Source organism: Cyanistes caeruleus, chromosome 10 (genome assembly GCF_971803275.1).
Source record: "Cyanistes caeruleus chromosome 10, bCyaCae1.hap1.1, whole genome shotgun sequence".
Classification (NCBI taxonomy): Eukaryota; Metazoa; Chordata; class Aves; order Passeriformes; family Paridae; genus Cyanistes; species Cyanistes caeruleus.
This window is the reverse complement of record NC_141710.1, coordinates 3410804-3427335: the sequence shown is the minus strand read 5'-3', so window position 1 is coordinate 3427335 and position 16532 is coordinate 3410804. Positions and strand designations below refer to the sequence as shown.

Genomic DNA, 16532 nt, shown 5'->3' with positions numbered 1-16532 from the left:
CACTAAGGACTTCAATCTTTTGTGTCCATTCTGAAACATCAGCCAGCAAATAAAGAAAAGGTGCACAACTGCTTGAATTCACCAGCCACTGGAAGACTGGGGGAAGTGCCAGTACCTTCAGCTCCGCTCCAGAAAGTGGGATCAGAAATGTTTCAGGCCAAAAGCAGAAAAAAGCTCTGCTTTCCCTGCAAACTCCAGCATTCACATTCCACTGCATCCTGTTACAGACACCCAGCCCAAGGAGCTGTGTCTCCAGAGCTGCTGCTGCCTGTGCACACCATGCTGCAGGGCAGGGGCCTCGCCCTGCAAACCCCAGGATGAGAATACAGAATTCACTGCCAGCCTCAGACTGCCCTTCCCTACCAGGAGGTGCAGCCAGTGGAACTCTCTTGCTTACAGGGCATGGGATTCAGCCTGGCTAGCAGCAGGATTTTCCCCATACAGAGAGGTTTAGTTGCTCACCCTCCTGCCCCGTGCTCCCAAAAGCAAACCCCCCCCATTTGAAATGGAATGGAAGCCCTTGTGTTGTAAGAAGTCAGTCACTTTTGGAAGCAATGAGCAGCAACTGTTAAAACAAACCAAACTCCATTTCAAATCCACCGTGAAGCAAAGAAGCAAAAAAAGAATGAAGCAGAAATGACCTTATCCATAACTACAGCCATAAGGCTAGTTAGGATTCCTTCTGAGTAAAAAATAGAGAAGAACAACTGGCAAATGTCAGCCTCATTATCATGAACTCTTTTTAGGAGTGAAACAAAAATTACCCTTAGATCTTTTTTCAACCGCCCAAACCATTCTCCGTGTTAGAAGCCTTTCCATTTCTTCTGAATAACCATCAAATTATGGCAACATCTTTTCTCTTTAGTACTAAAAGCAAATATTTCAGCCTTAATGACTATATGCACACTGTATTTGTCTTCCACAAACACTTGATGTTAAACTAGTTGGGGCATAATGTGAAATACAGTGAGCAGAAAAAAAAAGGAGGCAAAGCTGAGCAAAAAGAACATTGAGTTCAAAGGTAATTGCTTCTGTGTGATACCTGCAGTTTTTCATATTTTCCTTTAGAAATACTACATATTTTCCTTTAGAAATACTAAAATATGGAACATTACAGCTCAGCAAAAGAAATTCTGAAACAATTTCATGTAATGCCCGTGTCACTGTTTAAAGTCAAGATTATGCTCTTCAATCTTGAGTCTACAATGTCTATAGATAAAGAATACAGTTGTCCTTAACCTGACAGATGTCAGTGGGAGTTTTCCAGAATAATTACATGGTAAGAAGTCAAATTCTAACCTGCTGCAAATCTCTGAGGCTCCAGTAAAGTTAACAGAATTGTGCCATTTCATGCGAGCCTCTGGCACCATTTAATCCGGACACTTTAATCTTTCTAGCCAGCAGTTCAAATAGTGCATGTTTTTACAAGACACTTGAATGAAACAAGGGCAGTTTCTTACCTTGGATTTGTTTTCTCTTCTATAGTTTTGGTCACTTATTCTTTGATATTCTCCAGTAGTGCATCCTCAGGTGTACCCCCATCTCCTCCTGAAGGCCAGGGCTTTGAGCCCACAGTTGTTATCCCTCCCAGGTATGACCCAGCAGTTGTTGAGTCCCTGGGACAGTGATGGAGCACAGCTGATTTGGCCTGTTCATGACATCAGGAATTGCCCTTTATGGGAAAAGATGCTGTTCACATATCCACGTCATCCCTAGGTAAGGCTCAGACAAAAAGACCAGACGTTGGGTTTTGTAGTGGATTCTTCCCCCCACTTCTTTCCCTGTAAAGAAACCTGTGATTGTGATCTCAGGTCAGGATTAGTTGTCCAAATCCCTCCCCACTTCCCTTTGTCCAGCTTCCTGAACTGACACAAAACTGTGTGGGTCTTCACCACATTTACCCACCTGGCATCACTGAACCAGGAGTACAAGGACACTTGTCCCTTAGAGCTCCTGTTTCCCATTTCTCTGCTACCTGGAGATACAAACATGAAGCTGAGTGTTCTGGGTTTCTGTGACCTCAAAACCCCAACATTTCTCCCTGGAAGCACAGAGAGATGCACCAGCTCTGTGTGTCTCATGGGTCTTGTTACAAACACATTCAGGTTTATCCAGCCTCAGTACAAACACGTTCAGGTTCATCCAGCTGTGCAGACCCTGCTCCAGCTGCTTCAGCAGCCTCCACTGGGCACTCTGGGCTGCAGGATTCACCTCCACAGAGGGATGATGGACTAAACAGAGAGATTTCTGACAGCTGGCCAGGGAGCAGCAGAGAAGGGAAGGCATTCTGCCTCGAGCCTCATTCAGAAAAGATCCCTCAGAGGCAGCTCCAGGTAGCCAAGGCCATCTCACACTGCCTGGGACACCCCAGGGAGCAGCATGAACCAGAACATAAGGGTTTTACCATGTGAAATACATGAGGATTCCACTCAGCTACAAGTTTAAGATCAGAATATGAAGGCTAAACAGAACAGGCCATAAGGTACAGCAAAAGGTCAGAATTCATATTTGAAAAATGGCAGTGATGATGCTTACTTGCTCAGAGGGTTGTTCTGAAGATCAGCAAAGTTCTGTGTGATTCCCTGGTGTGCCCTATCAATGCCAAGGGTTATTGCCTCTAAAGAAAGCACCCTCCAGTGTCTCCTGCAAAAATATGATTTACAGAAGATGCCACAGAGGAAACCAGAGACATCTCTGAGAGATGCAGAAACAGCAGCCTGTAACACAAAGGGAGCTAAAGCCTGTGGTAATGGCTCCTGAAAGCAGGACTGAGTTTATGAACAGCTCTCCTGCCTTTACAAGGGTGCTAATAAACCTTCCAAGACTTCTTCTACTGTATTCAGTGAGTATCTCTCCTATACCTTGAATGCCTGCTGGGAATGTGAGATACTTTTGCCATGGACTTGCAGATACGTGGATTATGTCATCTCCCCTCTCGTGACAGCACCCAAGGCAGTGACAGCTGAAATCCCAATGGACTTCCTGAAATTCCTCTTCTTGCTGCTTTAACTCAAGGCAGCAATAGATCACTGAGGTCATAACTATCCCTGAAGCTTCTTTTAAAACATTGTTACAAACACAGAGAACAACATTTTCCATTTTTTTTCCAATGAATCCAGGAAATTGAAACACTGAGTCAGCTGAAGACTATAGCTATCATCCTAACATTCCATTCCTTAAATATGATGTTCATTGCTATTTCAAGTTACTTCTAGCTGATATTCCATCAGGAAACAGACACATTCAGGATACATCAAATAAACTTTATGTTATAAGATCAGAGAAATACAATGATGGTACAGAATTTATAACAACAAGTGCTAGAAATGAAAAAATCCACAGTGGCCTAACTCTTGATGAGAGTCAGTAATAACTCAAATTCAGTGCCAGGCAGAGATGCTATTAACTTGTGACCCAGTAAGCTAGCAGCTGTGAAATAACATGTTCACTGAAAAAAAAAAAAAAAAACAAAGCAAGAAACCCAAAGCCCAACAAATCCCACCACAAAAAAATTAAGACTGAACATGTTGCTTATAAAATGTTTACACCCAGTTTACCAATTTGTGCAGTAATGATACTCAGAGTTTGTTTCTCCAAAATGGCTTTGAGATGCTAAAGGCAAAACAAGAATAAGAAGACTTGAGAACAGGGGGCATATAATCATCATATCACACACACCCAATGCAATCCCTATGGCCATGACTATTTTCAGCTATTTGAGCCCTAAATTCCCTTGTGTCCTCTCTTCAGAGCTGATGCATTGATGTTCTCAGTGACATCTCCATAAGTGCATTTCTTGGCACAGAACAGGGCCACTCTGGACTCAGAGAGAAGGAAATTAGAAGTTTGGGACCCAAGAGCATTTTCTGGAGGAGGGGAAGCACAGGAGCACCCAGGGAGGTTGGGAAGCAGAAGGTGCAAGGTGAGGGCTGGGATTGGAAGGCGTGAAAAAAACAATGGGGACCAATGTCACTGCTCTGGGGTGGGATGAAGCAGAACACAAAAATGTCCTCCAGAATTTCCTTATCCAAAGATTTCCAGGTTCCAAAAGGAACGAAGAAGGGGCCTGGATGCAGTGGAGTTACCTGAGTACATGCCTGATTTAATGGGTTTTTCAGTTTGTTGCAAGACTCTGAATGTCACAACTCTTTGACATTTATTTTTATGATTATGTCAGATTCCTGCTCTGGAAACCTCACCTCTCCCAAAGTTGCTGTTAAAGCTCAAAAAACCCCTCAGTTTGCTAGTTCATATCAATTTTGTTAAAGACTGTAAATAGAGAAACTTGGTTTCTTTATTAAAAAAAAAAAAGCAGACATTTGTTTTTCTTCTGATTTTGTTAGTTTTTCCAATAGAAAAAGCTAATCAAACAGTGTTTTGGAATATTTTTAAATACTGAAAACCCATAAAAAAGCCCTGTGAGCATCATATGATTGGAGTGCTGGAGTTTCCACAGTGTCTAAACACAAAAACTAGATATTGTCCTTATTTCACCCCCAAATTCCGAGTCTCGCTGTGTCACCAACAATGACAAACCCTGTAAAGAAATGGGATGGAGATCAAGACTTTCCCAGGGGTCTGTTCTGGTGGAGTCAAATGGAAAATCCTTCTGATGCCTGATGAGAAAGGGAAACTGGAAAATGGAGGAGATGCTGCCAGGGAAGAAGCTGTGACACTCTGAAGCACAATGGGATTAATAAATGTAAGAACAAGTTGTCCAAAGAGCAAGAATAATTAACCAAACTGCAAACTGACAGCCAGACCTGAACTTTCTCAGAGAAAAGACTGAGAACTGGTGTTTGTTTTGCTCATTGTCTTTTCCTGAGTTGTTCATGGTGCCCATGGCTAATGAGAGGCTCTGAAATTTCCAGTCTGGCAATTTTTTGAAATCAAAAGCACAAACAGGTTACAGGTAAGGAGACTTGCACAGCTAAAGAGGATGTGAAAGTTTTGAACCATTAACCAGGGTCTCGTGTTCAATGTGAAAACCCTTTTTGATATGACATCTGATGGGCATTGTTGATAGAGCAGAAATCTGGAGACAGGAGAAATTCACCTTTCTCTCTCTCTGTGTCTTTCCTGAAGAAGCTTCCAGCCCCACACGGCTTCTTGGCTTTTCTGTGGCTGCAAGAATGCTGAAAACATGACATTTTCACACTAGAACCCAATTTCTCCTTGTTTAGCCCTTGACACCTGATTTTATGTACATGTATTTGTATCCTAAAGTCCTGCCAGCTAGAGCATTGCCCACAAAGGGAATTCTATCAGCCCCCAGAGTGCAGGAAGCTTAACACATTAAATAGTTCCGTGCTCCAAGGAGAGGTAAAGCTTTTGAGGGCCATTTGTAGCAAGTGGCCACGTGCCAAGCAAACTTCAGTGCAACAAGTGATGGATGTCCTTGCTGATATTCCCTTTTTCTGTGCCAGGCTCCTGCAGCAAATCCTGCAGTAAACTGGCAGCTCCACTCAAGTGAACAAGGCTGAGGTAATTGATGTGTGCTGGGAATCTGCTTCCTCTCAGCCATGGGTTTCTGTGGGCAGCCACTCACCACTAAAATCTGCTCTTGGAGAACTGAGGCAGCTCTGTTCCACACATAAATATCACCACTTCACTTTGGCTTCCTGTCCCTCACATTAGAGCCATACTTAAAGCCAGAATGCTGCTGAGCTTTTTCCAAGCCAAGGAGATAACTCTTACTTAAAGCATTTGGGGACCTAGACCTCCCAGTAAAAATCATACAACTCCTAGGCTGAGAGCCAACAGCCTGGAGGATGACATGGGAAAAAATAAACATTAAAAAGAAGGATCAAACTGCATTCCTCACTGTTGGGACTGTAGGATTTTCCTTCTTGGAGTAGCTCCTTAAGGTGCCAATGTGAACAAGGAGCTGTTTAAGACACGGGTTGAGGGGCAGGCCTGCACAGAGGCAGAAGTTTTGGGATCCACAGCGAACAGAAAGCACAAAAGTTGGGGTGATGGGAGGTCCAGGGGTGGTGAGAGGTCCAGGGGACACTTTTGGAAGCGGTGTCCTACAGCCAAACCCTGGGGCCCAAAGCTGGGTGCTCAGCCAGGGGCTGGCTCATGGCATGGCTTCACTCCCTGGCACGAGGGGACAAGTTCCAACCCTCTGGCCACTGAGCACGGGGGATGTGAAGAACACATTAAACATAATGCTGAACTGCTAATGCAGATAAAAATGCTCCAGAAGCGATGACCATAACTTGGAAACTGTGATTAAATTTTCCATGCCATTTCATCAGCCACAGGTAACAATGTGCCCCAAACTGGTTTTTAAGCAAGCTAACCTCTAAAGAGAAACTATTCATGCTATTACTTCTACAGCACAGGCACAATATAACAAGTACATGACCTGTGAAACATTTGGAAGTCTAAACCATAAAATATGGTAAAAACAGGCTCACAAATAGATGTAAAAATATCTTCTTTAGTCTCAAGTTGTAAAACATTCTATAGATGGGATTCAGAAAGGTCACTCTTCACTTTCCAAAGCTTCTTTATAAAACAGTTCATTAAAAAATTAGAAATAGCATGAAATTTTATTATAAATATTGCCTTACTTACAAATACATTTCTCAGTAGAACTGGAGAGCCCAGACCATCTGCTCAAAGTGCCAAGGACAACCCCTTTCCTTCAGTGAAAGTAAATAAAGCTGTGCCATAGAGACAGACCCACTGCAGTTTAGTAGATTTGCTGTTAAAAAAACAGCAAATGGTTCCCAAGCACCTGGCTGGTGCAGCTTTATGAATGAAATGAGTGAGACAACAGCATTTGCAAAAGAGTCCTCACCACTAATTTGATGGTTTGTCCTTCTTGCTATTTATTGCCATGATTACGTCTGAAGGGAGAGAAGAGAAATATTTATTTTTTTTATCTAAACATTTCACATGGGCAGTGCCAAGTGCAAGAGCTGCCAGCTGTAAACCAGCAGAATATTTCCAGCAGGCCCTAAGAGCAGCCACAGCTGATGGAGAAAGCCCTGACAAGCTGCTGAAGTTTCTCCTTCAGTGGGTCTTAGCTAAACTATATTGTATAAAACATACCTTCAGCACACAGAGTTTGGGCTTGGCTTTTTCCTTCTGTATGTCAGATTTTCTTGCATTTAAATGCAGCGTTTCAAGTCCCTCCACTGAAGTTTTACAAAGATCTAAGAGAAACAAAACATCAGTCTGAAAGATGAAGACAATACACTCTGTCTGTTTCTATAGTTATTTTAAATCAGTTTTATGCTGACTTTGACAGGGGTCTATTAAATAAAAAGCCAAAGATTGAAGTGGCAGTTCCAGTAGAATTGAATGAAAGCTAAAATAACTGCAGTCAAAGAAAGGGTCAAAGCCCACGTTCTGCTTCAAGAGCAGCTTTCTTTTGTTTGTAACAGCGATTTTAAAGCTGCTTAAACATTCTGAGCATGGAGAGATGGCACTGAAAGGTGCTGGAGTGAGCCCCAATCCAACAGGAGCTGCAGCCCCTCATTTCACATCCCAGACCAGGCACATGAGGAGAACAGCCTCAGCTCCCAGCCAGGGTCCCTTTACAGCCAAAGAGCTGCTCTGCTGTAAGAGATGATTCAGGAAAGAACATAAACCCAGAAAAATGTGTTCTTGTGAGTTCCTGCCTTAAACAATAGCAGCTGTTTTGAGATAAAATTCACATGGACAAAATGGTGTTTAAAAAAAATCCCTATTGATTCACTGTGACTTTTTGAAAGATACTTTGCTTTTATAAGCCTGATAACTCAAAAAATCCTCAAGGCTTTTCTTGAGAAACACTGATTATTTTTTTTCTGTAAATATTTTTCTATTTTTTCAAGCCACTGTTGATCTCAGAGACCTCATATCCTCTCACAGGTGAGAATTTAAACAAGCACGTGCAAGACAGTGACATTCTGAGCTGTGAACATGTCTCCCTTCCATGGCAGTCTTATTTCATACTCATTTAATGATACCTAAACCTGTATTAAACAATGCTACAGCAGAGCAAAGACCTCAGCATGTCAAGAGCACAGGTTTCCAGAGGGGAGAAAAGGTCAAAATCAGTCATATAAATGGCACTGTTTGCAAAGAAGCAATTCTGCTGGAGTGATGTTACACTGATGGTTTTACAATAGGTACTGTCAGCATCTACAAGAACCTGGAAACTCCTGGTGAAAATGAGGATCTCACAGGAAACCTTGGTCAGGATTAGAGAGGAAAGTCAACCAAAAGCAGAGAGTGCTTTTTGTTCAAAAAAAAAAACAGTGTTGGGTTTGTTTCTAGCATTCGGTTTGCTTTTCCAGTTCTAGAAAATATGTGGTGAGAAATGCAATGGATTCCATGTGGCACCTGTGATTGTGAATTAAAGATTTTTTCAACATAAATGTTTCACAGTTTCACACCACATACCTGGTCAAAGGTGATTGCTGAGCACTTTGCCTTTCCTTCCAAGCCTCAGCCACTCCCCTCTCACCTGAGACCAAGGGTTGTGGGATCAGTAACTTCAGCTCCTGATTTACATCCAAACTGCAACAGTTCTGCTGTTATCTGCTTTGTGCTAATAAATTCCATCAAACTAATTCAAACTCCCTAAGAGAGAAAGAGTCCAGATCAGAGTTATCACTTTTCAATTCCAATTTTCTGACTTTTTTTTTTTTTTTCTCATTCTGAGAAGGAATTTTAGTTATCCATTTTATCATATTGGAATTGGGGCAAGAAAGGTGAGAAAGAGGGAGCTGAAGCAAAGGAGAAAACCCCAAATGTACTTGAGAAAATGTAGAAAAATAGGAGGCTGGTGGGACAATTTAGTAGCAAAGAGAGCAGGCCATATTGCTACTTAACAAAAAATAAACAACCAAAAAATTAAACAAAACAAAACAGAAACACCACAACAAAAACACAGTAAAAAAAAACCCCAGACAGACACCTCCAAAAGAAAAACCCCAAAACCAAGAGAAAAGGATGTTAGATGGAATGACAGCTTTCCATTGCCAGTTGAGCAAGCTGTGCCTTTCCAGCCACCTCCAAAGGCTGCAGGGCTGTCCTGGGGATGGTTTAGCATCCCAACCCATTTGGGGGGGTTTGATCTGTTCTGTTAGAGCCACAAGTCTCAGCTGATGCCCCCCCAGTTTGTGCCAGCCCCTGTGAGGAAGAGGAGCCATCATGAAGATGCTTTAGCTCCCTGTCAGGCCAGAACAGCAAAGGTGCTTCCAAAGCAGCTTATCTCTCTCATGATCCAGAGAACAAAGAAAGAGCATAAACCAAAACAATGAGACAAATATAAAAGAGAGAAGGGAAAAATACATCTGGAGCCAAAAGGTGTTACACAGAGATTATATTGGAGCAGAAGTAGTAAAGAAGAGTAAGTGTGCAACAAAACAGGGATGGAGCTGAGGAATTTCTCCTGAGTTTTTAAATGGTCAGCAAAATGGTGCAGTTACATAACAGAAATGAGTTACAGGCAGTGATGGAGATAAGAGCATTGCAATTTAGGATTAGGGGAACTTTTTCTGGGACAAGAAAAGATTTTTCTATTTTCTTACATAGCCAGCCCATTTGTTTCTTCATTTTCCAGGCATTCCAGCCAAGTGCTCAGTTGCTTAATCCAGCTGTGGTAGGGGAAGGGAGGGAGGGAGGAATCCCTGCTCACTGGCTCCCCTCTTTCCCTCAGGGATGACCTGGGGAAAGTCAGCAGCAGCCACAGAAGTGTTTTCAGGCAGAAAGGTCTGCAAAATCACAAATGGACTGTACTTCAGGGTTCCCTGGACAACAGAGGTAAAATTGATGCTTCAGCATCTCCAAAATCCCCTTTAATTCTGCTTCAGAAAGGTAAATATTAGAGTAAGAATCATAAAGGGAGTATCTGAAAGTCACAAGTTAGTGTTCTTTGTTCCAAAGGTCCACAGATAATCATAGCCAGTTCCCAGAGGCAGATCACTGTCTCAGAAATTCACTTGGACAAGCAAAGAGCACGAGATACTTCCAATATTTAATGGTTATGAGGTGAAAAGATGAGTTTCTGGAAATTCTGCAGTGAGCATCCCATCGCTTATAAGAAGTTTGCAGAGAGCAAACAAAAAACAGTGAGCAACAGAAGGCAAGTGAATTCATCCAGAGCTGGGGCTGCAAATTCAGAATACATTTGGTGAGCTCTGACACAAGCATTGGAGCCGTCAGGGACCCCTGATAAACTCCTCTGACATTTCAACTTATGCACAAAATGGGCTCACATAGAGCAACCATGTTGCTTGTGCTGATTCTGTTCCACCTGACCACCCCCTCACACAGAAAACAAAAAAAAAAAGTGCAAAACACAGCAAAGAAAGAATAAAAAATTCAGTGTTGAGGCATATGAAATGTTTAAAAACATAATTTTTTTGCATGTTCATTAAGCGTACCAATTATTTAAGCTATGCATTAGAGAACTTTGGGCATGTTTAAACAAAGCATTTGAAAGGATCTAAATAATTTTATCATATTTGCAGTACAGATAGCATAAGAAATTCCACACCAGCTTAACAGCAAGTGATCAGGTCACAAAACAGCAGGTAAGATTTAGATTAAAAAAAAAAATACAGGGCCATCCACATAGCAAATAATTTCCCAGCTCACTCATGTACCCTGCTGCTGGCTCTGAAAGGAAGAGCTGGGGGAATGGTGCTGTGTGAACCTCAGCTCCCTGCAGCACAGCCCTGCAGTGCCTCACACACAGACAGAAAGCTGGGGCTGCTTCAGCAGCAGAAATGGGAAATATGGAACAGGAAATATGGAATGTGGAATGGGAAATTGGAAATATGGACTAGGAAACCTGGAATGTGGAATGCAGCTGGGACAAGGATAGGGCTGGAGGCTTCTCTCCACCTTCCTCATCAAGTTCTGGTCTCTACCACACAAAGAGATTGAGAAAGTAAACCCAAACCTTGTGTTTCAAGACAGACAAAAATGAAAAAAAAATTTGCCTTCCACCATTTTCTGACTGAATTTCAGTTAGTTTTCAATCCAAAATTTGATCATATTTGTTCTTAAGCAGTGCACCTGCTGAAATTTTCTGCCGTTTCTTTCCAGTTGTAGCACAGCAGCTTTTCTGTGCCCCTGAGTTTATCAGCACCTGTGTGTGTCCCCCACAGCCCAGCACTCCTGATGGGAAGAGAGCTGGACTGGTGCAGGTTGTTTTGTTTCTCCAGTTTCATGTCAGACCTGACAGAAGGAACAACTACACACTTGTCATCCCACTGCAGACACTCCTTTTATCGCCAGACCCAGATGCTTTTCATTAGACTTTGCTTCTCCTACAGCTTTGATCTCCTTTACAAAAGGCAGACTGCTCCACTATACAAGAATGTGAGAAAAAAAATCCTGGAAAAAGAGACTCTAAAATATTGTATCTTCCTTCCCTACTTTTATTTTTATGTTTCCTATTCTTTCTGTACTTTGCCATAGGGTTCCTCATAAAATATCTGGACAAAAAGTCAACATTTTCAAATTAATTTCTTACACTGAAAACTCCTCTTTCCTCAGACAACCCCAGGGCACTAATAGCATATTTTTATATATTCCTGCTTGTCTTCCCTTCCATCCATTAAATGTCTAGATCAAGGGTTCTTAGACTCAGCATGCACAATCTTATCATGCTGTTTTCTTAATTTAAATGCTTGTCTTCACTCCACAGAGTCTAATACTTCATCTGTTCATTGCAGGTCCCCTTAATTCACTGAGTTGATGAAACATTTAAAATATATATATATATATTAATTATTCAGGAGAGTCAGTTGTGTGTGTCCCCTGCCCCGATTCCTGCCCTGGAGAAATACAAACACTCAGTCTGTTGATTAGTGCAAGCACAAAGGCACATCCCTCACTGCTCCCTGCATCAGAATAATTGTGTTTCACTTTTCACTGGCTCATACCCAAATATCTCTTCACTTCTTCACTGGTGTCCCTGTGGCCACTGTCCCTTCCCCACTGCCCAGAAGCTGAGCCACTGCTGTCACCTCAGGCAGCCACACTGCTGAGTCCTGGGCCATGGTGACACTGCTGAGTCCTGGGCCATGGTGACACTGCTGAGCTCTGGGCCATGATGACACTGCTGAGTCCTGGGCTGTGGTGACACTGCTCAGTCCTGGGCCATGGTGACACTGCTGAGTCCTGGGCCATGGTGACACTGCTGAGCTCTGAGCTGTGGTCATACTGCTGAGCTCTGGGCCATGGTGACACTGCTGAGCTCTGGGCCATGGTGACACTGTTGAGCTCTGGGCCATGGTGACACTGCTCAGTCCTGGGCCATGGTGACACTGCTGAGCTCTGGGCCATGGACACACTGCTCAGTCCTGGGCCATGGTGACACTGCTGAGCTCTGGGCCATGGTGACACTGCTGAGCTCTGGGCCATGGTCACACTGCTGAGCTCTGGGCCATGGTGACACTGCTGAGCTCTGGGCCATGGTCACACTGCTGAGTTCTGGGCCATGGTGACACTGCTGAGCTCTGGGCCATGGTCACACTGCTGAGTTCTGGGCCATGGTGACACTGCTGAGCTCTGGGCCATGGTCACACTGCTGAGTCCTGGGCCGTGGTCACACTGCTCAGTCCTGGGCCACGGTGACACTGCTGAGCTCTGGGCTGTGGTCACACTGCTGAGCTCTGGGCCATGGTGACACTGCTGAGTCCTGGGCTGTGGTGACACTGCTCAGTCCTGGGCCATGGTGACACTGCTGAGCTCTGGGCCATGGTCACACTGCTGAGTCCTGGGCCATGGTGACACTGCTGAGTCCTGGGCCATGGTGACACTGCTGAGTTCTGGGCCATGGTGACACTGCTGAGCTCTGGGCTGTGGTCTCACACCTTTGCTCTACCTGCTGAAAGCCTGGGGACTGTGTGGTGACATCAGGGCAGCTGATGGGGTGGCAGTGGAGCAAAACAACTTCTGGCTGATGTGCCTCCTTCCTGAGCACCAGCAAACACTCAGGGGGTACTCAGGACTTACACAGAACAGATGGGGGCTCCCAGAGACACACAAACCCTGCCCAGGGATGAGGAATGCCCAGAAGGGATGGAGGCTCCCAGAGACACACAAACCCTGCCCAGGGATGAGGAATGCCCCACACACACGTGGGCAGGAAGGGATGTTAGTCCCAGGATGGAACTGGGACAGCTCTGTGGACACCATTTCTCCCACAGCCAGCTGTGGCAGGAGCAGTGGCCTCCAAGAGCAGGAGAGTCACTCCTGAGCTGGCCCAGATGTGCAGCACTGCCAAAAACAGAGACCTGCCATCCCTTAAAGTCTGCTGTCCTAAGGGGCACCCTGTCACACAAACACATCCTGGCTTTGGCCTCAGGGACACTTCGAGTAGGTTAAAAACCACTGCCTCGCTCCCAGAACATGATGAGGGGATGGGAGAGCTGAGGAGGGAAGACAGCACCAAAGGTTATTCAGCCCCAGCAACCCCCACAGTTTATCATCCAATTCCAGCACAGGAATTCAAGGCATTCAAGGAAATTTCAGCAAAATCGGTGGAGCTAAATTTAACCCAGTCACGTTGCTGAGGAATGTTTCTGAAGATGGGTCTGGATGGACTGACCTGTTTTCTGACACAACTGAGTGCACCATCAGATTGTAAGCCTGAAATACAGCTCCAGCAGAAATCAAAGGGAGTTTTGTCTTCAATGAAAGAATATTTCCCCCTCAAGCCTTCAGCGGTGCTTTGTAAGCGATGAGACATCTGAGCAGCTGTTCAGCTGTGACAGCTCTGGTCATCAGACACACAATGAAAGAGGGGGCAGTTTTATGCTCTTATCCTTTTTTATTTCGGGGGTCTGTAGTTCTGTAGGTCTGTGGTTCTGGGATGTGCTTTGGAATAAAACACACACTAAGTTACGAGCCATGCAAGCTCCCTCTGGGGAAGCGGCCTCATTTCCTCAGTAGAGGGAAAAGCAGAGGTAGCAGAGAAGAGCAGAATTCCTGGAGATTTCCAAGGCCCTGCAGGAGACACCGTTCCTGCCTTCAGAATTCCTCTTATCCCAGAACTGACTCCTGCGGTCCAGTCCGGTAACTTTGAATTCAACTTTAGTAATTGAAAATATTCTATCTTCCTCCCACATAAGGGACCATAAAAAACTTTACCTTAAGATAGAAAACTTCAAATCATGATATATCAGAGTTTTCATCTCAGTGGTTTTTTCTTAATGAAAAGATTTATTTCCAGCAGAAACATAGTTTAAAAAAATATATTCTTGCACTTCTAAAATATTCCTTCTTCTTCTTTTTTTTTTTTTTTTTTTTTTTTCCCAGTAAAAGCTAATAAGGTCAGTTTAAGAAGCTGCATAGAAAAGAACTTCCTTTGTACTAAAATTTCTTGTATTGTTGCTTTGAGTCCCCCAGGTCAAGGTGTCAAGCTGCCCTTTCCAGGCAGTCAGTCTCAAACAGCCACTTTGCAGGATTTACAGTGATGGGCTCCCTCACCCTGCTGCCACAGTTTTGCTGGGGTGAGCACTCATCAAGACCACTGCACACTACAGAACTGCCCATTAAAGGTAAAATTAGCCTCTCCAGTGAGCTCCCAGGCACTGCTACTTAGCACTGATGTCATGTTTAAATAAGTCCTGTAATAAAGCAGTGAGGGGTTTTGGACTATATCTAGGCTTTGAGGTATTTTCATACTGCAGCTGCACTGTGAACACCTAATTAATATTTCTCTTCTGCTGCCACCTTCTCTCCTTACTCCTCACCCCTTCCTGCTGCTATAATTCCCTCTCAGCTGCTATCCCACCCAGCTCCCTCTGATTTGGAGCCACCCCATGACAGGGGTGAGCTTTAAAAGCAGGGCTTGTCTTTATTTTCATCAAGAGAAATCACAGCTGCAAGTTTCAGTACCCACAGAGGCTTTTAACTGTGACTTTTTATTAGAAGTGCTAAATTGGGAGTAATAAAAATTCCCAATTTAATAGTTTAATAAAAGGAGGAAGCTAAAAGCCAGCATGGCTGTGGAGGAGAGCAGTGAGACTGGAGATGCCAAATGTTTGGGTTTTAAATGGCTCAGCGTTCTGCTGTGCTTTATGGCTCTACAGAAAAGCTCTCCAGTGAGCTGCTCTGGGCACAGCCAGGTTTTGCCCATCAGCTGGAGAATGTGGTACCCAAACACTGGGCTACCCTTGGATGCTGTGTGACCACACAGGGGTGGTTTTGCACAGCAATTGGCAGGAAAAGTCCTGGCTGGCATTTTCTGAAGGGTTCTGCAGGCAGACCTGGGGCCAGTCTCTTTGAAATAGCGAAGGATTTATCTGCAAGCAGGGGTTTCTGTCTCTTTGTAGCATCAATGTTTCAAATCTGACCTTTATTTCTTGTAAGAAATTTGAGGTTGTTTTCCAGAAACAAGGCAGGCTTCCAAGGTTGGTTTTGAGCAGCAAGGGGTAACCATGAAAATTCAGTGAGAGTGCAGCTGGAAGTTTCTGCCCAAGTAGCCAAAAGCAATCCTGATGTCAACAACGTCACATAAAAAGACCACACTACCAGACCCCACTACTGCCAGGCTCCCCAAACTGCTGCCTGGTGGAACATTGTGCTTTCATTATTCTGTAACACCAGAAATATTACAGGAGTTCAGTTTTATTTCCAGTGTCAGAATTCAAACTGGCCCAGAATCAGCAATCGCAGCATAAAAAACAAAACCCACACAAAACACTAAAAACCCACAGAAAAAACCACAAAAAAACCCAACAAACCAAAACCAAACTAAACCACAAAAAAACAGCTGAAAAAACCCTCCTCCATTTATTTTTTTTTAATTTTTTTTTTTTTTAAATCTCATGAGTCAGCTTTGTGGTCCTTGTAAGCCCTAATATTGCAAGCATTAAACAACGACGTAAACTAAGATTGGAGAAGATTTAGTCTTGTCAGAAGTCACAGCTAGGCATGCTAACTTCAGAAAAATTATCAAAGGCCAAAGGAAAACCTAACCTAAATGACAAAACAAGTTACTAATTGAAATGAACAGACAACTCTGCAATATTTGTCTAAATAAGGACAATTCATCTCTTATTCTTGGGAATAGAGGAAGGTTAGGCTTTAGCTAGATTGTGCCAGCTGTCCCTGTCAGTATTAGAGAGTGTTCTTGGTACACAATCTCTGCTTACAAAAGACACTTTAAATGTTGCTTTTAATTATTTCCATATGCTGAAGCCAGGCTTTCTAGACTTCAGACAGTTGCTGTTCCCCATCCTGTAAACTGCAACTGGAGTTTTTAACCTTCCTCAGGTCCAGATGAAGCAGTCCTAAAATGTTCTATAAAGAATTTAGCAGGTTTATTAGCTGGCTCCATTAAAAAGTGCTGATTGCTGTGGGACTACACAGAAGCTGACAGGCAGGAATCACTCTGAGCTCTCTGTGAAGCACCATCAGCACATCAAAACAACAATCCCTGCTGGATGCCACCAGAAACTTCTGGGGAACTGGCAGGGGAGAAGGCGAAACCAAGTGCACATGCCTTGCCTCAGTCCCGAGGCTCAGGGAGATCTGAGAGCAGAGGAATGAAAGGATGCAAAGTCTCA

The 16532-nt window shown here is 43.7% G+C and overlaps 1 protein-coding gene across 9 annotated transcripts in view; it reads right to left on the bottom strand.

Annotated features, from left to right (window-relative positions):
- CLSTN2 (calsyntenin 2) overlaps positions 1-12824 on the bottom strand; it is a 328373-nt gene extending 315549 nt beyond the window's left edge. The window contains exons 1-4 of one of the 9 annotated variants that reach the window (XM_086843487.1): positions 12619-12708; positions 12127-12359; positions 11898-12050; positions 7063-7166 (exon numbers count right to left, since the gene is read on the bottom strand). The gene's annotated coding sequence lies outside the window, so the exon portion shown is untranslated. Of the gene's footprint in view, positions 1-7062; positions 7189-11897 lie in introns of all 9 variants that reach the window. The other 8 variants (XM_086843491.1, XM_086843483.1, XM_086843482.1 and 5 more) reach the window with 8 other exon arrangements.
- Positions 12825-16532: the final 3708 nt, after the last annotated feature.